General features: G+C 49.3%; 1 pseudogene; it reads right to left on the bottom strand.

Moving 5' to 3' along the window:
* Positions 1-1,508: 1,508 nt before the first annotated feature.
* LOC140215976 (uncharacterized) lies at positions 1,509-3,764 on the bottom strand (annotated as a pseudogene).
* Between the last annotated feature and the right edge of the window lie 21,031 nt (positions 3,765-24,795).

Below are 24,795 nucleotides of genomic sequence, written 5' to 3'. Positions count from 1 at the left end.
ATCCTTGGTGCGACGTCCCATTCCCCATGCCAGAACCCAACGCACTTGTCCCAGTTTACTGCACTACCACTTGCTTGACAGAAACTTTTAACAGCATTGACGGTATGCATTATACTTTCATGATCAACACAGAAAACTGCAATGTCATCAGCGTAAGCAAGAAGGCTTACCTCGGCTTGATGTAACTGAAATCCACGTATCGCGTTGTTCCTAATTACGCTTAGACAAAAGGGCTCAATATATATGCAAAAAAGAAGCGGTGATAATGGGCCCCCTTGTCTGACCGAGCGCTGTACTGGTATGTATTCACCTACTGATTTGTTTATTATCAATCTCGTCGTACATCCGGCGTAAGCCATCCGCACACCCTCGCTGATCACATTGCCTACATTCACATATTCAAGCATACATAGAAGCAGATCGTGCGGCACGCGGTCGAATGCCTTCTCAAGGTCAACTTGCAGCATAGCAACACTTAGTTGCATTGCGTCACAGCATTCAAGGATTGATCGTGCTATGTGTATATTTGTCATAATTGTCCTTCCTTTTATTCCGCACGTTTGATGTGGACCTACTAAATCTTTCATTACGGTCTGCAACCTGTTAGCCAATACTATCATTAATATTTTATAGTCTATATTTGTCAGGCTAATCGGCCTATACGATGTGACGTTACGTAATTTGATTGGGTCTTCAGTTTTTGGTATTAGTACCGTGTGTGCTGACAAAAAGGACGGCGGTAGATGTTTGCTCGCGTAAGCCTCGTTGTATACTTCAGTCAAAACAGGCGCGATAACACCCTTAAACGCCTTGTACAATGCAGCGCTTAAGCCATCCGGTCCCGGTGATTTGCCATTATTTAAATGGTCAATCGCATCCTTAACTTCCTCTACTGTTATGGGCAATTCTAATACTTCCTTAGTTTCATCATCTAATGTTGGCATCAATGACATGAAGTCTTTTTTAAATCTATCAGTGTCAACTTGGCTACGAGAAAACAATACTTTGTAATATTCAAAAAAACAGCTTGCTATTGTTTCTTTGTTGGTAGACAGTACCCCATTATGTTCTATTTCTGTTATTGCATTTTGGGAAGCATATTTCTTTTCGACTCCCAAGGCACGTTTTGTCGGCATTTCTCCTGTGCACCATTTTTCAGCTCTGGCTCGAATCAATGCTCCATTGTATCGCTCTTGGTCTATCAGCTCAAGTTTTTGCTTTATGCTTTTTATGTCTTCTAAGAAATAACCGGGTTGTATACTTTCAGCTTCCAACAATTGCTTCAGATTCAATCTAAGACGGGACTCGAGTTCTTTTTTCGCGTGACTTAAAACACTGGCCCTTTCAAGTGCTTTCAATTTAATTGTTTGCTTACAAACTTCCCATTTGTGTCCCCAACTATCTAAGTTTTGAGTTGTTGTTTTATCTATAGCCTTGCGAAACTGCTCACAAAACTCGTCGTCTTTCAGCAAGGTTGCATTAAATTTCCAAAGATCCCAGGAAAATTCTTTGCTATTTGTTTTTCCCTTTCCAACACGGAAAGAAACCAAACAATGATCACTAAATGCAACAGGTGTGACTCGATAATCTCGACACGACTGAATTAGTTCAGCCGACACGTACACTCTATCAAGTCTAGCATGGCTCGCACCCTGAAAGTGGGTAAAGAGGACCGCTTTTCCACCGCAAAGACATTCACCCACGTCTTCTAGATTAAATTCCGCAATCAAGTCTTTCAATACAGCAGTACTTGCATCATTGTGTTTCCCACTGGTTTTGTCACGTTCCGTACAGACACAATTGAAATCTCCCGCCAGGATTAGTCTACGCTCGCATTTCAAGTACGTCTCCATTTCTTCAAAAAAAAGCTTTCGCTCTTGAGCCTGAGTTGGTGCATAAAGACAAATTACTCGCCAATTTTCTGTTGACAGGGAAAAGTCAGATACAATGAAACGGCCAGACTCACAGGAAGTCACCGACTGCACTACAGCACCAAGACTGCCGAATTAACAAAATGCACCCCGAAGACCTCCCCACCGCATGGGCAACACACACGTTATAGCGTCTCGTGAAAGGACGCACCATACGCTCTGTCTGATCCTCTCTCTCTACTTTGGTCTCCTGAATGGCTACAATATCAAAATCGTGCTCCGTTACGAGGCGGTAAAGTTGGTTTTGCCGCCTCTTGGCACTAAGCCCTCGGACGTTAAGTGTTGCAATATTTATCGACCTCTCTAAGGACTCCATATTGGCGAGTGACACCAGACCGAGCCTACGGCGCTCCCCTCACAGACCTTGCCTTGTAGCAACACACAGTCCAGTCGACGCTCAGGGCGTCGACTTGCCGCCGCCGCGTGTAAGCGACGCCGACCGCTGATGGCTGGTGGCCACCCGAGGCTTTTTGGTTCCAGGCTCGGTCCCACGCCTCTCCGTTGCTCGTAGCCGGGTGTCTTGAGAAGCCGTGCTTGCTTTGCCGAGACGGCGCTTCGTAGGTGTTGCCTCGGCGTCCATCGCAGCCTCATCCGTCGAATCACTGTCTTCGAGCGTCGCAACGACCTCGCTTACTGCGGTCTTGAGTTCAGCTGTTTTCTCACCACTCCCGGACGCACTTAGTGGCAGCTGCTTTCCTAAAGAGTGGGTTTCAGAAGGGCGCTCTGCTGAACCTTCTTCGTACTTTCCTGTCGAAGCGTCTTCCAGAGTGGCGTCTGCTGCCCGAGCGTCTGCAGCCTTGTTCTCTTGCGAACCTGCTGAGCTGGTGGACGCCGCCACTGCGGCCGCGTCGCTGATAGACGCCACCATCCCAGCCACGCTCTCCGCTTCCTCTTCGTCCATGAGCATCTCGCTCCGGTCTGCTTCACCGCCTACGCTTGCAACTCTGGCGTACGAGCGAGTACAATTAGCCTGCTCATGCCCGAACGCTCGGCAGGCAGCACACCTGGGCACTCGGCATTCACGTCGTATGTGTCCAGTGTTGTGACAACGAAGGCATAACGGGGCACGTCCAGGCACAACCACTAGCGCAGTGCCGCTACCAAGACGCATCTGATGTGGATGCGGTCTGGTGTGACACCATCACGCAGCAGAAGACGCACCAGACGAGTCGTTGACTCGGCGCCCTCAAAGTCCTCGGCCTTCCACCGATCACTGATGACTTCCTTTATCTCGCCATACTCTCGGAAGGCTCGTCGAATGGTCTCAGAGGTGACGTCGAACGCAACCCAATGTAGCTTAATCCTGAGTTCTTGCCTCGCTGGATCAATGACGAGGCATGGCCGGTTCTTCACCAGTAGTGGTCCGGCGTCTAGCAGCGTCTGCTTTGCCTCATCTGTCTTCATGTTCAGCAGCCACACGTGCGACATTTGGTAGGCGCCAATTCCACCTACTTGCTGAATTACTCCAGCATCCTTCAAGGGCTTCCGGAAGTCGTCGATTCTATAAGGCCGTCCAGTGACGTCGCAGTGCAATACAACTGCGCGCCTTTGTCCTTCACCTGTTGGTAACGGAGGCAAGATGACACGGTAATCCTTGGGCAACGCAGAACACGGGGTACCACGGCCAACGTCGGCCGCTTTCGCAGCTCTCGAGGAGCCCTCCATTCTGCGTCCGTACTGCACGGCGTCCAGAAGCAGAATGACTCAGCCACGAGTTCGTTCCTTCAAAACGGGACAAAATCGCCTCTAGTGAATGCGGTGTTGCCTTAGAAACGTGCCGTAGAAAGTTATACTGCGGTGTATATCGGTAATTATGACCGTGTAACTTACAGAAGTCGCATTTTCACGAGTAGCCAAGTACGTTCCCGCTAAATTTCTTTTGCGCTCCGCGCACACGCGGAGCCATCTTGCAGCAAACACAGAAGACCCCTTCCTCGCAATGTACGGCGCTGCCCCGACACGTGGCGCGCCACTCGCCCAATGACCGCGTCCGCCTTCATGGCGCGTCGGCGCCCGGCTATCTCTGCCGATCGCGAGGTTTGGCTGGCGTAGCACGTTTGAGTAGGCGGTGCGAACGGGGTGCGATAACGCTATCCCACTCTTGAAGGCGAAGCTTAAGCGTCCTCCAATTTTTTCTCGGGTTGCTCCGCCCACCGAGCGACGCACTTCCACCGGGCGTTCGTTTTGCTCGGGCTGGACGGTTCTGGCTACCCGCGGGCTGCCAGAACCTGCCAGGACGATTTTGGTCTGGCTGCTCTCTGGAAGTTCTCTGGCTAGCAGACGACTAAAATAGGCGATGGGCGCTCGCCGCCATCTTTGCGAGGACTTCACGGATTGCAACGCGGGCGCTTGAGGACTTACATTTACCTAGCTCAGCCAACTGTCTACGGTCATCTTCGGATTTCCTTGCTCCTATCGTTATCTCTTTAAATGCTAACGCTCCGTTCCGCATGGCGAAGTGGTGTGATACCAGCCTTGGTGAACCGTTTGAAGCTTTTGTGTGTGTGTACATGTGCGTGTGTGTGTCCCGATTGCTTCTTCGCGGCGGTGAACAGCGCGCCGCGCTCTCATGCGTACATGTTATCTGCATCGTGTTCCACGCAAGTTGTAGACGCTCATTCACACATTGCGGTACATTTTGGGTTCGTCTTTCACTGGTGGCGTTCCTTTTCACATATCTCGCGTATGTATATCTCTCCTTTCTCTGCAGTTAGCGAAGGCTTTGCAGCTAGCCCGTGTTCGCTCCGTCTCTCCGTCGTATGTTAAGTGGCAGCTCGAAACCGATGTGTTCGAACTGCAGGCCGTTAATCTAAGAATACGCTGATTGCACTCGGTACATTAGACACACGTACATTAATTGGCTTATTGCTCTCATGATTGCGACCAATGTTGTTTTTCGTGTGAAACGTTTCGCTGGTCACAGGCGACGTGCATTCTCATGCGACAGCCGCGACCCCAGCTCCTTAGGGTCAAAATGAGAAGCACCATCAGCCACAACAAAATTTCTGAAATCGAAGCCCAAGCAAGTCGGCGCGAAATTTTATGCGTATCAGACGTACCCGATAACCTGCTTTTACATGTCTTGTGATGCCATAGCGCCAACTCATCAATGCCGCCGGTGGGAGACGTTATCGCTGCGAGCAGTTCGCGTCTTGTCATCCGCTGCGTCGGAGGCCATCTGTTGCGCTGTGCAAGGCGAGGTTGGCCCAGTACGCGTCGTGCGCCGAGTCGCGGGAAATCGCGCGGAAGTGATCGTATTCCTGAATGCAAGTATATATTGTCAAGCTGGCAACGCATAAATGGGCCGACTACGCCGAGCGCGCGCCGGCCTCGCCGGGCGCTGCCATGCCGGTAGCATGTTTACATTTGGCCAGCTGACCGGCGTTCGATTTTGCAAACTTCGGACAGGTTCGGGATGTCTTGGGATCCCAGCCCACGTGACTTCCTGTCAGAACCGGAACTAGCTGGCTGTCATCTGGCTGCCAGCGGGCTGCCAGAACTGCGAAAATCGAAGAGGCCCACTGGTCTCTTTCACCGCCGCGCGTAGATGCACACCGGCACATCAGCTCACTATCGCACTTCTCCAATGAACTCTCTCTTGCGCGTGCCTGACTGCGCGCCACGCAGCGGTGAGAAAGATGAGTGCCTTCACTTCTGCGCGCCGTGCAGGCAGGGGCAGCGGGGCATGACCTCCGAGATCTCACCAGCGCAGTCACGGTGGTCATGCGCAAGTCGCGCCACGCTGCGAGGCTACGCGCGGCCGGTGCGAAAAATTTGTCACTTCTCTGTTTCCCTAAGGCGAGCTGCACACGCAGCTGGGCCTGGCCTCAGAGACTTCCGGGCGCAATCTCTTGGGTGACACCAAGGCCATGCATTTAACCGCTCGAGCGTAGCAACGACGCCAACATGCGCTCCTCGCCACTCCGTAGACACTTCTCGAGTGAAAATGGCGCTGAAGCAGGGCGCGAGGGCCCACGTGATGCTATTAGGCCAATAGCGACGCGGCGTCGGCCTCGGCCAGAGCGCGCGAGGAAGAGGAAGACGTTCGAGAGGCCGGTCACGTTACCCGCTGTTACGTTTCGCCTACGACGCGCGGTATAGCCGGCGCGGATGCAACGGACGCCGGGGCTTCGTTCAAAGCGGCGGACATTTTGGCCCGTTCAGCGCCGCCGATACGCCTCCCCGCCAAGCGCGTCCAGGCGTGTTTCAGTGCCACGTGTCTTCGTGTGTGCGTGTGTGTGTGTGTGCCCACGCTTGTCAAAGCGCGGCAGCCGGGGAGAGGAGCTCCCCAAGAGTGAAGCGAGGAGGTCTGACCACGGCGCCGGCCTGGCGATGCGTCACTACACTCGTCTCAACCTGTCTCTCAGCGTGTCCGTGGCGCCGTCACGTGCGCCAGTGACGAGGCGTTCCTTCTCGCCCTCAACTCCGAGACTATAAGAGCAGCTGCCCCCGGACGCCGAGGGAGGGGCTCCGATTTCTTCTGTAGAGTAACGTGCTCTCCCGTCTCTCCACTTCGGTCGACCTGACCGCCCGCTCTTTTGCGATGTTAGAATAAACCAGTTGTTCTGTTACCAGTCGACTCATGCTTTGCCGAGACCTTCGGATGCTTCCAGTGCCCCAGGCCGCCAGGCCAACGCTACCCTTGGGGCTTGCGACCCGATTGCAACAACAGGTGTCAGCGCTGAGTTTGCAACAACTCGTGCCAGCGGTGCGATTTCCAACAACTGGCTGGTAGCGGTGAGATCGCGACAACGGAGGCCAGCAGCGAAGAGATGCAGTTGACTGTATGCTGAGCAGCACAACGACCATCCGGGAGCAGTGCAACGAGCCCTGTGTGATGACTGGTTGCCTGCAGCGGAACGACTGCGCTGAATTCTTGGCTGCGAGGTTTGGTGAGTGCGGGACTTTCTTCTACTGAGTTTTGCCAGGCTTTTGTTAGTGTCAGAAACAGAGCTGGTAATTGTGGTTGTCGTTGCTGCCGGGTTACATTGCGGCAAGACAATAGTAGGCAGTAGAGAAAGCAGCATTCAGAGCAGCCATGGATTTGAAGTCGTTGCGCAAACCGATATTGCTGGAGCTCGCAAGAGAGTTGGGTCTGGATGTCTCAGACAAACTCAGAAAACCAGAACTGCTAAGGGCTATTCTCGAGTTAGAAGCTGAGGATGACGAGCTGTCGGAATGCCTTGAGACCATTGAGGAGCGGGCAAAAAGACAGGAGCGTGAACGTAAAGAACAGATAGAGCGAGAGCAACAAGAAAAAGAGCGCGACCGTCAACACGCTTTGGAAATGAAGCGTCTCGAGGTAGAGATGGAACGCGCTCGTAATGGAAGTCAGGCACACGGTGCAGGAGAACGAGTATTGTTCAAAATGACTGACCTGATGCGGCCGTTTAAGCTTGGAGAGGACATTGGTTTGTTCCTGGTTAACTTTGAGCGAACGTGCGAGAAGCAGGGGTTCTCTCGGGAAACGTGGCCACAGCGCTTGCTCACTTTGTTACCCGGCGAGGCGGCCGACGTAGTCGCTCGCTTGAAGAGAGAGGAGGCAGAGGATTTCGACCAAGTGAAATCGAGTCTGCTAAAAAAGTACAGGCTGTCAGCGGAGGCGTTCCGTCGGAAGTTTCGGGAAAATGAGAAAGGCAAAAGTGAGTCATATACAGAGTTTGCCTACAGGCTTATGTCAAACATGCAGGAGTGGCTCAAAGAAGAGAAAGCGTTTGGTGACCACGAGAAAGTTCTGCAGTGTTTCGGGCTAGAACAGTTTTATAGTCGGTTACCTGAGAACGTGCGGTACTGGGTCTTGGATAGGCCAGACGTTAGTACGGTGGCTCGAGCCGCTGAGCTAGCCGAGGAGTTTGTGACGCGTCGGGCTCGTGGAGCTAAGGACGGTCAAAAGGGTGAATTTGGCTCCAAGTTTGAGAGGCCGAAGTTCACGCCCATGAGAGCAAATGGGGACACACGTAGTGCGGATGCGAGTGAAAGCAGTCCGACCGAACGTAAGGAGACGGCGGCAGCCGAAGCCGAACGCAGAAAGCGGTTCGAGACGAGGCAAGCGCGCGTTTGTTATACGTGCCAGAAGCCGGGTCACTTTTCGGCGCAGTGTCCAGAAACTAAAACAAAAGTCGTGTTTTTGTCTTTATGCAGCACTGACGAGAACATGAAGCTTCTCGAGCCTTACATGCGAGACCTCCTCGTGAACGGGAAAGAGTGCCGAGTGCTTCGCGATTCCGCAGCTACAATGGATGTAGTTCACCCCTCTTACGTAGAACCCGATATGTTCACGGGCGAGTGCGCATGGATCAAGCAAGCCGTGGAAGCTCACAGCGTGTGTCTGCCCGTAGCAAAAGTGCTGATTGAAGGACCTTTCGGAGCGCTTGAGACGGAGGCGGCAGTGTCATCTATGCTGCCCCCCCAGTACCCGTACCTATTTTCGAACAGGTCCGATCACCTCCTGCGCGAGAAGGGGCTTTTGTTTGGTGAGGCTAGCGTTCAGGCCTTAACCAGATCGAAGGTTCGGGAGCTCGCTGCAAAGGCGGTAGTTGCGGGGCCGACGTTGTCGAACAATGAAAAAGGGTCAGAGGCGCAGCAAGCTGATATTCAGAGCACGTCCGAACTGAATAAGATTGAGCCTGTAGCGTTAAAGGCACCAGATACTGGAGAGGAAATGCCCGACACGGGAAAGTTAGAAGAGCTATCTGCAGATTTGCTCATCGCGCCTACGTCAGACGGACTTAATGGGTTGCTAAAAGTCAGCCGGGCGGCTTTGATAGCCGAGCAAAAGAAGGATGGCAGCCTAGAAAACATAAGCTGCATTGTCAAGGAAGGTATCGCCAAGAAAAATGCTCGCTTTGTGGAAAGAGGTGGCGTCCTGTACCGGAAGTATCTAGACCGCAGGGGAGTGGAGTTCGATCAGCTGATCGTGCCTCAATGCTATCGTCAGGATCTGTTGCGCTTGTCGCATGGGGGTTCGTGGTCCGGACACCTAGGAGTTAAGAAAACTAAGGACCGTCTCTTGCAAGAGTACTATTGGCCAGGGTGTTTTCGGGACGCAGACCACTTTGTGAGGACATGTGACACCTGTCAGCGGATAGGCAAACCAGGGGACAAATCGAGGGCGCCGTTGAAGTTGGTGCCTATCATTACGGAGCCTTTTAGACGGCTTGTTATTGATACAGTGGGACCTCTGCCGGTAACAACCACGGGGTACAGACACATTTTGACTGTGATCTGCCCAGCGACAAAGTTCCCTGAAGCAGTGCCGCTTAAAGAACTCAGCTCAGTTGAGATAGTCAATGCACTACTGTCCATATTTGCGCGAGTTGGTTTTCCTGCGGAAATCCAATCAGATCAGGGCACAGTGTTTACTAGCGCTTTGACGACAGCCTTTCTCGAAAGGTGCGGGGTAAAGCTGTTACACAGCTCAGTGCACCACCCCCAGTCGAATTCCGTTGAGAAGCTCCACTCCGTCATGAAGCGCGTGTTGAGAGCATTGTGGTTTGAACACGAAACTGACTGGGAGCTGTGTCTGCCTGGGGTGAGGTTTGCATTAGGGACCGCGCCGCATGCGGCTACGGGGTTTTCGCCAGCTGAGCTAGTGTACGGTCGCTCGCTGCGTTCTCCGCTTCGCATGCCTCGAGACGGATCACTGCCCTCTCCAATGGCTGCAGACCATCTCTTCCACAAATGGCCGCCTCCTGCGCTGGAGCCTCGCTTTGCAACAATATTCCTTTGAGGTGCGTTACAAAAAGGGGAGTCTCAACGGTAACGCCGATGGCTTAAGTCGAAGCCCCTAACGTGGGAATCAGCCTCAAAATTGTTTGTTACTGATGTTTTTCTTCCTGAGGCAGGATTTTTAACATATTGCTTTTGTGTAGTGTGCAAAGTGATGATGTGCTTTCTAGTGCAATTTTCCGATTTATGGACGCGTTCTGAGTGCTGCTAAGCTACTGTAAGGAACTAGGCAGTAGTATAAAAGGGGAAAGAGCCTGGCAGGGCTTAGTGAGGGTTGTGCCGTGCTTGCTGACTGAGCGGTTGACTTTCGGCGTAGTTCTAACGCTTGCCGGGAACGAGAACAAAAATGTCAACTCTCCCGAAGTCACATTGCAGTGTCCTGTGTGAACCTGAACGAGAGAACGAGGCCTTCTCCGTGCGCTGCGCTCAAGAAACGCCGACGGACGCCCGACTTCGGTTATGTGCATCATCGAGCGACATCCCTCCGGACAGCGGATGCAGTCCCCTGACCATCGGGATCTCCTTCCCCCGGCGGGGCGGTCTGTTACGTTTCGCCTACGACGCGCGGTATAGCCGGCGCGGATGCAACGGACGCCGGGGCTTCGTTCAAAGCGGCGGACATTTTGGCCCGTTCAGCGCCGCCGATACGCCTCCCCGCCAAGCGCGTCCAGGCGTGTTTCAGTGCCACGTGTCTTCGTGTGTGCGTGTGTGTGTGTGTGCCCACGCTTGTCAAAGCGCGGCAGCCGGGGAGAGGAGCTCCCCAAGAGTGAAGCGAGGAGGTCTGACCACGGCGCCGGCCTGGCGATGCGTCACTACACTCGTCTCAACCTGTCTCTCAGCGTGTCCGTGGCGCCGTCACGTGCGCCAGTGACGAGGCGTTCCTTCTCGCCCTCAACTCCGAGACTATAAGAGCAGCTGCCCCCGGACGCCGAGGGAGGGGCTCCGATTTCTTCTGTAGAGTAACGTGCTCTCCCGTCTCTCCACTTCGGTCGACCTGACCGCCCGCTCTTTTGCGATGTTAGAATAAACCAGTTGTTCTGTTACCAGTCGACTCATGCTTTGCCGGGACCTTCGGATGCTTCCAGTGCCCCAGGCCGCCAGGCCAACGCTACCCTTGGGGCTTGCGACCCGATTGCAACAACAGGTGTCAGCGCTGAGTTTGCAACAACTCGTGCCAGCGGTGCGATTCCAACACCGCGGTCACCTGTATCTGGCCTAGGGAGAAAGCAAACGGTTCGAGATCGTCGGGAAGAGATGCGGGCTCGAATCCCGTCGACACCACAAGCGTTTTCAGGCAGCCGTCGAGGACACCCAGCTGGCGCTGTCCCGTGAGCCTGCCTATGTCTCTGCTTGATCCTGAATATCCGTTGCTGTCACGCCGCCTAGAAAGTCTGCCCTGTATGCGGGCCAAATAACTCGAGGCAGCATTCACTCCCGTTTTCCACACGCGGGTAACTGGCGAATCTGCAAAACGAAAGTGCGGGCACAACGTTATTTAATTGCTGATTAACTTATTTATTTTATTTATCTACATATGGAAGATAGGTAACATTAAATTAGCGGAATATTTCTTCTGAATGCCACCACTTTTCGACTAAAGCTACTGCACTTTTTTATGATTTAGCCTTTAATGTTTTCTGATCTTCACGCTAAATATAAGGTGCTTCAGTACGATGACATTTAAGAATAGTATATGGAATGAACTGAGTTGTCCATATGCACTCTTTTCCGTGTCGTTGTTGATCTAGAACGCCGACACTTTCAGTTTCAACCAACCGTCTGAAAATAAGCTCGGCGCAATATGCTTTCCTGTGCTTCAGCTTTGAGCGAAACCACGGAACCCTAATTCTATAACATTCCTGTCCCATTCCCCACTTGCCCTTAACGCGTGCTTGCCGTTTCGGCCTAGTACGTGTGCCACTAGCTTTGCTCACCTTCTGGACGAATGGCGCGCTCCGTGCCAGCCGCGGCGGCGTATAGCTTCACTGCCCCGAGTGTACCCGCTGCCAATTTTCGGAGCTCCTGGACCAGGGCTTCGCCAACCTTCTTCTCTATGAAAGGCCTCAATCGGTTGAATACAATGTCGTAGATGGCGCCGTCCAAACTCACGTCGCCTTTCTCGTTCAAGGAAAGAATAATCCTAGACGTCGTCACTCCGTGCACCTCAACACGAAGTTCGTTGGGCGACGACCTTGAATTATTAAAGAAAAAAATAAGAAAGACAGATGCTGCTTCACTCGCACAGATACTCACCCTCTCGACGCTTGTTTGCAGAAGTAATTATCTCGGAGAAATCGACAGTGGGGTGTGAATAGCATTGTTCGGTGATCTGCTATGAAAATTTATATCCGGCAAATTCAAAATTTTCTCCTCTCCGATAACGGAAAGCTTGCGCGGTACATATGTTGCTTGGATTTGCGTATGCACGCGTGCAGTCAGCACTAAAATGGAAAAAAGGAACATGTTGCTAACTGGAGCCCGTACAGATACCAAAAGTGCGTTTGAGAACTTGCAAGTGTGGCCTAAGCAAAACTGTACGGCGAAGGCAAGTTAAAGACGTGGCTGTAATTATAGCCTGGTAAAATGTGCCTGAGTTGACTAACCCGGCCGAAGATAGGGGGGGGGGGGGGGGGGGGGCACACGACGACGGCTGTATGATGCTGCCCTTTCTGCACACCGGGTAATTCAGCGAATAATTTGAAATTTAAAAAAAATGCCGGTGGCACATAGCCCAATTCAAGTTGATGAGCTGGTCTACTCGACGAGGCGGACATCACTTGCACAAACAAATTCAGAGGGATAACCGACTAATTAACAAAAATTCACAAATCATTTGTTAAGTAATTACCTTATGGCACATGCGGTTAAAACTCGATCTAACGAAACCTGATTTTACGAAGTTCCGATCTAACTAATAAATTTCCATTCCCCAACCGGTACCTACCGGGTTCAATGTTGTCATCAACCCGAATTAACGAAACTAGCTCGCGTTAAAATCGACTTAACGAAACTTTTCTAGAAATGAATGAGTAAGAAAGCTCTGATTTCTTTCCAATTTTGAATCATATGGGTTTTTCTTCGAGCTTGCGTTCTAAGGCTATCGCGTTAAAACAACCAAGCACCCTCGTCACAGCCCTAGCTTTATTTTGACGAGGCTGCACGCCGCGCCCATGCACTGAACGACGGACTCGGCAGTTAGTAGCGTTCTTACGTACCAGATGGCGCCAAGGTCGGCGGTGGTTTAAAGGGGCTTTATTCGAGTGCTGATTGCCGTGTTATAGTTTGTTAACGAAGCTTTCCCTCAAGTCTAAATATTTTAAGGCAGTTTTCCTAGCCTCTAAAGCCGCTCGAGTTCGCTCTTCTCCTTGAGCGGCCATTTTTCCTAGAAAGTATGCCTTCCAACTACTCCGCCCTTAAACTGGCTCTCTCAACTACTACACGCAGAGACAAAGCAACAGCGCGCGCATTAGATCCCATAGATGAGATGAATATTTACAATTAGTATTAGGGTTATAATTATATTCGAGTGCTGATTGCCGTGCTATCGTCTGCTAACGAAGCTTTCCCTCAAGTCTAAATATTTTAAGGCAGTTTGTCGTGTGCGTATCATGGCTACGCACGCTTATATCGCATTCCGTTTCTCTACCACGGGTGCGCTTTAAAACCACGGCGCTGCAGTTTTTGCTTTTCTCTTCTTTCTTCTTCTCCGCCCTTAAACTGGCTCTCTTAACTGTACTACACGCAGAGACAAAGAAACAGCGCGCGCATTAGATCCCATAGATGAGATGAATATTTACAATTATTATTAGAGTTATAATTATATTCGAGTGCTGATTGCCGTGCTATCGTTTGCTAACGAAGCTTTCCCTCAAGTCTAAATATTTTAAGGCAGTTTGTCATGTGCGTATCATGGCTACGCACGCTTATATCGCATTCCGTTTCTCTACCACGGGTGCGCTTTAAAACCACGGCGCTGCAGTTTTTGCTTTTCTCTTCTTTCTTCTTCTCCGCCCTTAAACTGGCTCTCTTCACTGTACTACACGCAGAGACAAAGAAACAGCGCGCGCATGCGATCCCATAGATGAGATGAATATATATATATATATATATATATAGAGAGAGAGAGAAAACTATCAGTCATAGCTCTCGTAGTATAGCCCTCTGGGCCGTTTCCTTTTTTTTTTTTTCGAAAGTAGTCCTATTAGGGTTATTATAATTACACGAAGGTATTTCGCCCTCATCAGCAGCAGTCCTTGGTATAGTTATTCTGGCGGCTAGCTTCCCACGCTATGCGTGCCGCCATCGCACCTGGTTAAGCTTTTCCTAGACGCTAGAGTTAGGCTTTGTCCGCGCAACCTTGAGCGATCGGAAAGCGCGTTTCCCCCTCTTGGCCGGCGGAGAAGGGAAGCTTCGTTCCGGCCGCGAAGCTCTCCACATCACTGTAATGCCCCAACCACTGGCACGCGCTGGAAAGCTTCGGCGCGCGCCCAAGGGTCAAATGCGTCAAAGCGTCGGTCGGGAACTCGCTGAAGCGGAACGTCGCGTAGCGATTATGTCTACTGCCGATGCTAGAAGTTTGCCGGCGCGCGGCGAAGCTGCGCCGGCGTGCACCAATGGGAGGCTGCGACGCCTCGCAGGCGTCAACCAATCGGAGGCTGCGGAGCCTCTGGCTGCTAGGCCTGATGGCCGACCGTGCGAAGACGCCGGCACCAACGATCGTCCGAGTTTTTTGGACGCACGACGCGCGCGACACTGTTCCTGAAAGACAGTGTTGTAATAGTAGGCCGACAACGACACGACCGACCGACCGACGACCGTGGGTTGTGGCAGTGCGACGTGGATCCGAAGCGACTTCGAACGACGCCGACTAATCCAACATGCCCACTGGGTTCCGCCGGGCTCGGTACGATCGTCTGCTAAAACAGCCAACCGAATCACGATTGCCGCAACGTCTGTGCTTGTTGTATGTGCATTTTGTTGTGCTCAAAACGAATGGAAACACGTTTACGAGCTCCGAAGTCTGGATAATCAACACTCGCCTATCGCCGATGTTGTTTACGTTACGCGTAGGCCTAGCGCGTCCATCGAGTTCGTAACTGGCGAGTGAACGAACTCACCTGAGAAACTCTGTCGAAGGAAATGAATTTTCAGGTCCGTTTGGTGCTGCAGTGATTTAAAATATGGCACTCTTGACTTCGTGTGACCTGTGATGTGGTGAATGAACCGTGTGGAAGTTGGGTTGGTCAACCGCGGCGTGTTTCGTGTGGTGTCGGTTGACTCAAGTTTAACGGGCAAGCTCTGCGCTGTTTCCAGTGGTAAAGATAACTTCCGAAAGCGAAATGCACTAGTAGCCGAACTATTGGAAGTACTTACATAATCAGCCGTGCCGCCTGTTTCAGCTGACACTGCGCTCTTCTATTCGGCATGTGAATCCAGTTCAGTACAAGTTCACTGTACTCATTCACTCACTTTTTTCTAGTGCGTCCGTCTTTTGGGCTAGTTGGGCATAACTCGCTCGTGTAGCAATCAAGAACACTGACGCACTGAAGCATACGTGACAACGCAGTCATGTTTGAGTCAGTGTGTCGTTATAGTTGAGCACTGCAAAAATAAATTATCTGTTTGCAACGTGTGCCCTGTGTGCAGTGCATAGCAGGACCTGCATCATGCAAGACCTATGCATGTAGCAGCGTATACCACGATTGCTTCGATGCCCGCTTCAGAAGCAGCAAGTACTGAGTCAATGAAACCGTAATTGATTTTTTATCTCACTTTTTGCTTATGGAAAGTGTAGATGGTGTGAGTGCATTATGGGGAAGGTGAAAAGGTGTCGTCAGTGTTTTGTGCAGTCAGTATGCTTAAACTGCTGGAATCCCTTCAGCCTCTACTAAAATGTTTCTTGCTGCGATACTATAAATTGTAGTCAGGACAAAGATCTACTCAAAACCAAGTTACTAATGCATCTGCGCAGAATGTGTTTGATTAACAAGTTAACGCTTCCACAACAACCATATGCCGATGCACAGCATATGTGCTTACAATAAATACATCCCGTAAAGGTGAACGACTGGGCCTACAATATCAAACTTTGTAGTAGCACCGTAAAAAGTGCTGCCATGCGTATCAGCCACAACCAAACTGCTGCACGTCCAACCTTCTTCCTTGGAGGCACTTCTATAAAGACTGTTCGGGCCCTTCCCATTCTGGGTGTAGCATTTAGCTGTTCTCTCAACTTTTCCGCATATGTCACCAGCACTGTATGTAAGCACCGGCCCTTTCTTGGGTTTGTGTCCCTTGTCTCCCTTCCCTGATGACCTAAGGTTTTCCGAGCACTGTACACTTCTATCATTATGTCACGACTTGAGTACTGCTGATCAGTATAGTTCCCGTACCAAACTCGTGACGCTAACAAACTTAAGCTTGTTCAGCGCCGGACAATACGCACCCTTTACTCCCGTCTTTTCAGTTGTCACAAGCTCATGCCAGCCTTCGAGGATTGCCTCAAACCCCTCAAGTAGCACACCCTGCAATACCAACGCAACATTGCGCTAGTCTATACTGCAGGGTGTTTGACCTCTCTCTGAACAGCACTAATCTTTCTTCAGTTCGTCTGAACAAGTGGTCAGCACAGCCTGAGCCCTCATCATGCCTCTATGGCCCGACACCACAACTCCATGATTATATCTGGCATGCAGAGCTTTATCTCCACCCCCCTGGCGATTTGGATTCTCCTTCCTTGGAACCAGACTTCATTGGCGCTCCTGTGTGTTGTGCACCTGTCGAATGTGTGCGTGTGTGCCGTGCTGTGTTATTGAGCAAGTGTGTGTGCACGTGGAGGGGAAGGAAGTGTCTTCTGCATCCTGCAAATTCCTGCTTTAGATGGCTGGTTATCAGATGCTCTAACATACAGGCATCAGCCTTCTTTTTAGTCTAGTGTGCCAAGTTACCACTAAGATTATTATTATTATTATTAGAATCATCACTTTGACCACATTGTGTTGAAGCCAGTGTGACACATAATTCAAAATATTTCTGGAGCTTTGTGGGCACTCTCTTCTAAAAGGAGTGCCAAAGATGTACGTCTTCTTCATGAAAATAGTGGTGTTGTCTCGAACACTGCTGATGCCTTTGCAGAACATTTCTGTTTGCTATATGGTGTGAAATATGCTTCAAGTAACCTTCCTTCTCAGTCTGGCGCAGTGTATGCTAACAGTCAATGAAAACCTCGTTTCCAAGTATATGAAGTGCCTTAAACTTTCCCTTTCTTGTGGTGTTGATGGTATTTCCTCCACAGAGCTTAACCCTTTCAGACGCTGTCTACACAATTAGGCACAGCAGGACTCTTAGATGCTTCCAACACTATGGCATTAAGTTATATGCACAAAACGCACCATGTGAAATTTTGATACACCCTACCTGATGCTCCACTCCTTAGGGTCGATGAAATGAAAGATCTTGGTGTGTACTTCGACAAAATGCTAAGCTTCTCTTCACATAGATAATTACACAAGATGCCCTTCACGCACTTGGAATTGCATGCCGTATATTGCATGATTTCCACTCACCTGTTCTGTTTCTGAAATTCTGCTGTGTGCCTCCAACTACTAGAGTATGACTCAATCCGGTATCTTTCAAACATCGCAGCAGCGCTTTTGTGGCCTTTTGTAGCTGCGATATGCGAGGCCATGTTCCCAAGATCTTGTTCAAGGTGAACGGCTTTCCATCTGCTGATTGAGAGCTCTGCAGAGGTCTCGCCTTTCATCTTCAAAAGATGGGCAGTAGCACATTAGGTGTTCTATGGTTTCCTCGACACCGCAGGCATTGCACTCGGCGCTATCAGCCATTCCAATCAAAAATGCATATGCACTGGTGAATGCGACGCCCAAACGTAAGCGGCACAGCACTGTTTCCTCTTTTCGCAGAAGACCTGGTAACAGCCGCAGTTGCATAGAGGGATCGAGGGAATGCAATCGATGTTGAGTGAATTCACGTGTGTGCCACTTTTCCAATGTCAAAAGAGTGCGCTAGCTTGCCTAAGTGTTGGGCTGCGTCGGTCTGTGATAAAGGTATAGAAACAAGGGTTGCTCCTTCGTGGGCTTTCCTAGCAGCTTCGTCAGCGAGGTCATTGCTGGAGATACCGCAATGACCAGGCAGCCACTGAAACACGACGTCGTGTCCTTTCTTGATCACGTGATGGTGCATTTCTCGTATCTCCGACACGAGTTGTTCACATGACTCGCGACGAAGAGATGACAGAAGACATTGTAAGGCCGCCTTTGATTCGCAGAATATTGCCCACCGATTAGCTGGTTGGTTATTAATATAATCAACGGCACCTCGGAGGGCAACAAGCACCGAACCGGTCGATGTTGTCAAGTGAGAAATCTTGTATTGGATGCTTAGTGATCATGATGGTATAACCACTGCGCTGGTGGAGCTGGTCTGAGTGGAAGAACCATCCGTATATATGTGGACTCGATCAAAGTAGAAAGTGTGCAAACAATCCAGAGCTGCTTGCTTCAAGGCCAAGGTAGGCAGGACGGTCTTCTTTCTTATCCCTGGAACCGTAAGACGCACTTGAGGTTGCTTTAAACACCACAAAGCTGAGGTTGAACGTGCTGAGGGTGTGAAGCCCGATGGTAAGGAGGCACGATGGATGCTGACCTTGTTGGAGAAGGACGCCTGTGGTCGTCGTTCTGGCATGAATTAAGAAAGTGCAATAATATGCTATGTGCCTGATCATATGCATTGTGCTATTGATTTCTTCTGAGTTTTAATAATGGCTGGCTACTGTATGCAGTGTTGTGCAATAAAATAATATGCCACAGCAATTATTCCGTGCCTCGCAGAAAAAATTGAATATATCTTTCTCAGTCAAAACATCATAGCAGGCTGAAAACAATAAACTGCAATTTTTCTTTTTGTGGTGACGAAGTGTATAAATTGTGAAAATAACCTGTTTATATATTTCTTATACTATGCAAATGAGCTGCTCCCGTACATTCGAATAAGTGCTTCAATAGTACGACTTGGCAAAGGGCAACGAAAGACTCCTATTAAAACCCTCTAATTCTCAAGCTTGTATTATCTGATGGTATGTCATTTCATTAATGTAAAGAAAGGCAAACTTGATATGTGGAAACCAGTTACAATAGAACATGGCCCTTACACTGTGAAAATGTTTTGTAGCAATACACTCAATGTGAAGGCCTCCGGATGGGGTATTGATGCATCAAAACAACCTAGAATAATAGAGGTGCTCCATGGGCTAAATTTGGCAGAATCAAGAATTGGGGGGAGACAAGATACGAATTACATACATTTTAGCTATTCTAGGTTTTTTTTTTTGGGGGGGGGAGTGCTACAGGTGTTTCAATTCTGTTGTGCTGATTTTCTCAGAACCCACTTTTTCACGTTTCTCTCATGCACCAACAAACATAATTATATTGACACGGATGCTTTATCTGTATCCGGTTGCCGTATTTCACCGGCTAAAAAATGCTAAACGTTATCGCTCGGTGCAGGATGCGCCTGAACGTATCGGAAGTTTCGCGAATGTTATCGACGAACCTTGCTAATCTGATTGCATACGCGACACGAATTGTGTTGTAGTTTCTGGAAGGCGCGCGGGCACCAGCGAATAGGCTGTGACTTTCGACGACTGCCGTATGCAAACCGACGCGCTTGACCCGCAGATGAGATTAAAGATGAGATTTTCTACGATTGCCGACATTGCTCGCCGCTATCGTTGCGATTGAGCCGGCACTATTTATTTACCGTCACTACTACGTGGCAATATTTCCAACACAGATTTTTTTCAGTTATACATTGCACGCCTAATTCTTACATAGTTGGCTGTGCAATAAGCTACCAAAAAATGAAATGGTGCAACAGTTTTTGATATATGGCATCGTCGTGCAGGTGTTTGCAAAGCGATCTTGCAGACAGACGACGCGCGAGCGCTGATGTCGATATTTTGTACACTATTGTTACTTCAAAAATAAAAAAACTGTTGCGGCAGGTGTATGTTCATTATTCAAACGTGTTTTTTATATCTAAAAGCTCATACAGATCACTAACTTATTGTTTCAAGCTTAGTTTACAGCAAGCTGTTTTAGGCCGGACTTTGACGGATGAAGACGGAATAGTCCAGCAACAGTGCGCCGCAGCCGAGGAGCGAGCTTCGGCGCGCGTCGGAGTTTGTCTCCAGTGGTTGCGCGCCCTTTCCCTCCAGCCGAAGCGAAGCGACGCATTCGCTTGCCAGCGCGCGCCGAAGCTTTCGGCGCGTGCCAGTGGTTGGGGCTTAAGGTGCCTTGGGGATGTCTCGAGCTGACGATGCCCTCTCGGTGAGCGCATATTTCACCCCTCATCTTTTAAGAGGTTCAATACATACAAGCATTTGCCTAGCAAACCAGATTTTTTTTTCAAGGGAATTTTCCACGTCTCAGTAATTTCTCTCGTCGTATTCGAGTGCTGATTGCCGTGTTATAGTTTGTTAACGAAGCTTTCCCTCAAGTCTAAATATTTTAAGGCAGTTTTCCTAGCCTCTAAAGCCGCTCGAGTTCGCTCTTCTCCTTGAGCGGCCATTTTTCCTAGAAAGTATGCCTTCCAACTACTCCGCCCTTAAACTGGCTCTCTCAACTACTACACGCAGAGACAAAGCAACAGCGCGCGCATTAGATCCCATAGATGAGATGAATATTTACAATTAGTATTAGGGTTATAATTATATTCGAGTGCTGATTGCCGTGCTATCGTTTGCTAACGAAGCTTTCCCTCAAGTCTAAATATTTTAAGGCAGTTTGTCGTGTGCGTATCATGGCTACGCACGCTTATATCGCATTCCGTTTCTCTACCACGGGTGCGCTTTAAAACCACGGCGCTGCAGTTTTTGCTTTTCTCTTCTTTCTTCTTCTCCGCCCTTAAACTGGCTCTCTTAACTGTACTACACGCAGAGACAAAGAAACAGCGCGCGCATTAGATCCCATAGATGAGATGAATATTTACAATTATTATTAGAGTTATAATTATATTCGAGTGCTGATTGCCGTGCTATCGTTTGCTAACGAAGCTTTCCCTCAAGTCTAAATATTTTAAGGCAGTTTGTCATGTGCGTATCATGGCTACGCACGCTTATATCGCATTCCGTTTCTCTACCACGGGTGCGCTTTAAAACCACGGCGCTGCAGTTTTTGCTTTTCTCTTCTTTCTTCTTCTCCGCCCTTAAACTGGCTCTCTTCACTGTACTACACGCAGAGACAAAGAAACAGCGCGCGCATGCGATCCCATAGATGAGATGAATATATATATATATATAGAGAGAGAGAGAGAGAAAACTATCAGTCATAGCTCTCGTAGTATAGCCCTCTGGGCCGTTTCCTTTTTTTTTTTTTTCGAAAGTAGTCCTATTAGGGTTATTATAATTACACGAAGGTATTTCGCCCTCATCAGCAGCAGTCCTTGGTATAGTTATTCTGGCGGCTAGCTTCCCACGCTATGCGTGCCGCCATCGCACCTGGTTAAGCTTTTCCTAGACGCTAGAGTTAGGCTTTGTCCGCGCAACCTTGAGCGATCGGAAAGCGCGTTTCCCCCTCTTGGCCGGCGGAGAAGGGAAGCTTCGTTCCGGCCGCGAAGCTCTCCACATCACTGTAAGGTGCCTTGGGGATGTCTCGTGCTGAAGATGCCCTCTCGGTGAGCGCATATTTCACCCCTCATCTTTTAAGAGGTTCAATACATACAAGCATTTGCCTAGCAAACCAGATTTTTTTTTCAAGGGAATTTTCCACGTCTCAGTAATTTCTCTCGTCGTATTCGAGTGCTGATTGCCGTGTTATAGTTTGTTAACGAAGCTTTCCCTCAAGTCTAAATATTTTAAGGCAGTTTTCCTAGCCTCTAAAGCCGCTCGAGTTCGCTCTTCTCCTTGAGCGGCCATTTTTCCTAGAAAGTATGCCTTCCAACTACTCCGCCCTTAAACTGGCTCTCTCAACTACTACACGCAGAGACAAAGCAACAGCGCGCGCATTAGATCCCATAGATGAGATGAATATTTACAATTAGTATTAGGGTTATAATTATATTCGAGTGCTGATTGCCGTGCTATCGTTTGCTAACGAAGCTTTCCCTCAAGTCTAAATATTTTAAGGCAGTTTGTCGTGTGCGTATCATGGCTACGCACGCTTATATCGCATTCCGTTTCTCTACCACGGGTGCGCTTTAAAACCACGGCGCTGCAGTTTTTGCTTTTCTCTTCTTTCTTCTTCTCCGCCCTTAAACTGGCTCTCTTAACTGTACTACACGCAGAGACAAAGAAACAGCGCGCGCATTAGATCCCATAGATGAGATGAATATTTACAATTATTATTAGAGTTATAATTATATTCGAGTGCTGATTGCCGTGCTATCGTTTGCTAACGAAGCTTTCCCTCAAGTCTAAATATTTTAAGGCAGTTTGTCATGTGCGTATCATGGCTACGCACGCTTATATCGCATTCCGTTTCTCTACCACGGGTGCGCTTTAAAACCACGGCGCTGCAGTTTTTGCTTTTCTCTTCTTTCTTCTTCTCCGCCCTTAAACTGGCTCTCTTCACTGTACTACACGCAGAGACAAAGAAACAGCGCGCGCATGCGATCCCATAGATGAGATGAATATATATATATATATATAGAGAGAGAGAGAGAAAACTATCAGTCATAGCTCTCGTAGTATAGCCCTCTGGGCCGTTTCCTTTTTTTTTTTCGAAAGTAGTCCTATTAGGGTTATTATAATTACACGAAGGTATTTCGCCCTCATCAGCAGCAGTCCTTGGTATAGTTATTCTGGCGGCTAGCTTCCCACGCTATGCGTGCCGCCATCGCACCTGGTTAAGCTTTTCCTAGACGCTAGAGTTAGGCTTTGTCCGCGCAACCTTGAGCGATCGGAAAGCGCGTTTCCCCCTCTTGGCCGGCGGAGAAGGGAAGCTTCGTTCCGGCCGCGAAGCTCTCCACATCACTGTAAGGTGCCTTGGGGATGTCTCGTGCTGAAGATGCCCTCTCGGTGAGCGCATATTTCACCCCTCATCTTTTAAGAGGTTCAATACATACAAGCATTTGCCTAGCAAACCAGATTGTTTTTTTCAAGGGAATTTTCCACGTCTCAGTAATTTCTCTCGTCGTATTCGAGTGCTGATTGCCGTGTTATAGTTTGTTAACGAAGCTTTCCCTCAAGTCTAAATATTTTAAGGCAGTTTTCCTAGCCTCTAAAGCCGCTCGAGTTCGCTCTTCTCCTTGAGCGGCCATTTTTCCTATAAAGTATGCCTTCCAACTACTCCGCCCTTAAACTGGCTCTCTCAACTACTACACGCAGAGACAAAGCAACAGCGCGCGCATTAGATCCCATAGATGAGATGAATATTTACAATTAGTATTAGGGTTATAATTATATTCGAGTGCTGATTGCCGTGCTATCGTTTGCTAACGAAGCTTTCCCTCAAGTCTAAATATTTTAAGGCAGTTTGTCGTGTGCGTATCATGGCTACGCACGCTTATATCGCATTCCGTTTCTCTACCACGGGTGCGCTTTAAAACCACGGCGCTGCAGTTTTTGCTTTTCTCTTCTTTCTTCTTCTCCGCCCTTAAACTGGCTCTCTTAACTGTACTACACGCAGAGACAAAGAAACAGCGCGCGCATTAGATCCCATAGATGAGATGAATATTTACAATTATTATTAGAGTTATAATTATATTCGAGTGCTGATTGCCGTGCTATCGTTTGCTAACGAAGCTTTCCCTCAAGTCTAAATATTTTAAGGCAGTTTGTCATGTGCGTATCATGGCTACGCACGCTTATATCGCATTCCGTTTCTCTACCACGGGTGCGCTTTAAAACCACGGCGCTGCAGTTTTTGCTTTTCTCTTCTTTCTTCTTCTCCGCCCTTAAACTGGCTCTCTTCACTGTACTACACGCAGAGACAAAGAAACAGCGCGCGCATGCGATCCCATAGATGAGATGAATATATATATATATATATATATATAGAGAGAGAGAGAGAAAACTATCAGTCATAGCTCTCGTAGTATAGCCCTCTGGGCCGTTTCCTTTTTCCACGTCTCTTTCCACGTAAGTGTGAGGCTCGGAGCAGGAGCTGTGGCGCTTGAAAGTAGCCTGGGGCCTGACGAACCAACCGACTGAGCTATCTTTCCGGGGAACATCGAAGGGTCACGAGTTCAAATCACCTGTTATGTTCCTTTTTTTTTTCTGCCCCTTTTTCTTTCTTTTTTTTTCTTTCTTTTAATGTCTTTTCCTTTATTTTATCACTGTACGGGAACCCTCCTAAAAAATATATATATATATATATTTATATAGATCTTCAAATATGTATGGCCTCACACTCACATGTGCAGGTCATAAATACCAGGTTCTCTAGCCGAGTGCCATCCATGCGGTATAACCGAGCTCAGATTGGTCCACCTTGACTGACCAAGTAGGGCACCACTGTAGGTTAAATGAGGCGTACAACTCCTGCGGGACCCGACGTGGTTGCTCAGTGGTTATGGTGTTAGACTGCTGAGCACGAGGTCGCGGGATCGGACCCCGACCACGGCGGCCGCATTTCGATGGGGGCGAAATGCGAAAACACCCGTGTACTTAGAATTAGGTGCACGTTAAAGAACCCCAGGTGGTCGAAATTTTCGGAGTCCTCCACTACGGCGTGCATAATCAGAAAGTGGTTTTGTCACGTAAAACCCCATAAATTAATTTTTAATTTAACTCCTACGGGGACGGTAGAGTATCCGTCTCCAGTGCAAGAGGACCGTGATTCAAATCCCGGTGCCGCGCTATTCTCCACCGGAAAATACAAAAAAAAACAAAAAAAAAAAAAACGTGTGTTGAGAAAATTGCACAAACAGGCCTGGAGTGCGGCCTGATCCCGGTGACCAGAACCGGTAACGCACTCTCTCACCAGAGCAGGATTGGCCACCCTGGTGCAGTACTTGGCCACAACCTCCTATATGAATACAACAATCAAACCCCGGCCCTCAGTCCCCAGCAGCCGCGAAGCAACTGACCACGGCGGCGGTCAGATCTGTGACGCTGCAGAGGGTGCTAAGAATACCTGGCTCCGGACAGGCCGCCATTGGAATCTGAACCTGGCAACGT

Source organism: Dermacentor andersoni, chromosome 2 (assembly GCF_023375885.2).
Source record: "Dermacentor andersoni chromosome 2, qqDerAnde1_hic_scaffold, whole genome shotgun sequence".
Lineage (NCBI taxonomy): Eukaryota > Metazoa > Arthropoda > Arachnida > Ixodida > Ixodidae > Dermacentor > Dermacentor andersoni.
Note: the sequence above shows the minus strand (reverse complement) of the source record. Positions and strands in the feature narration are given on the sequence as shown.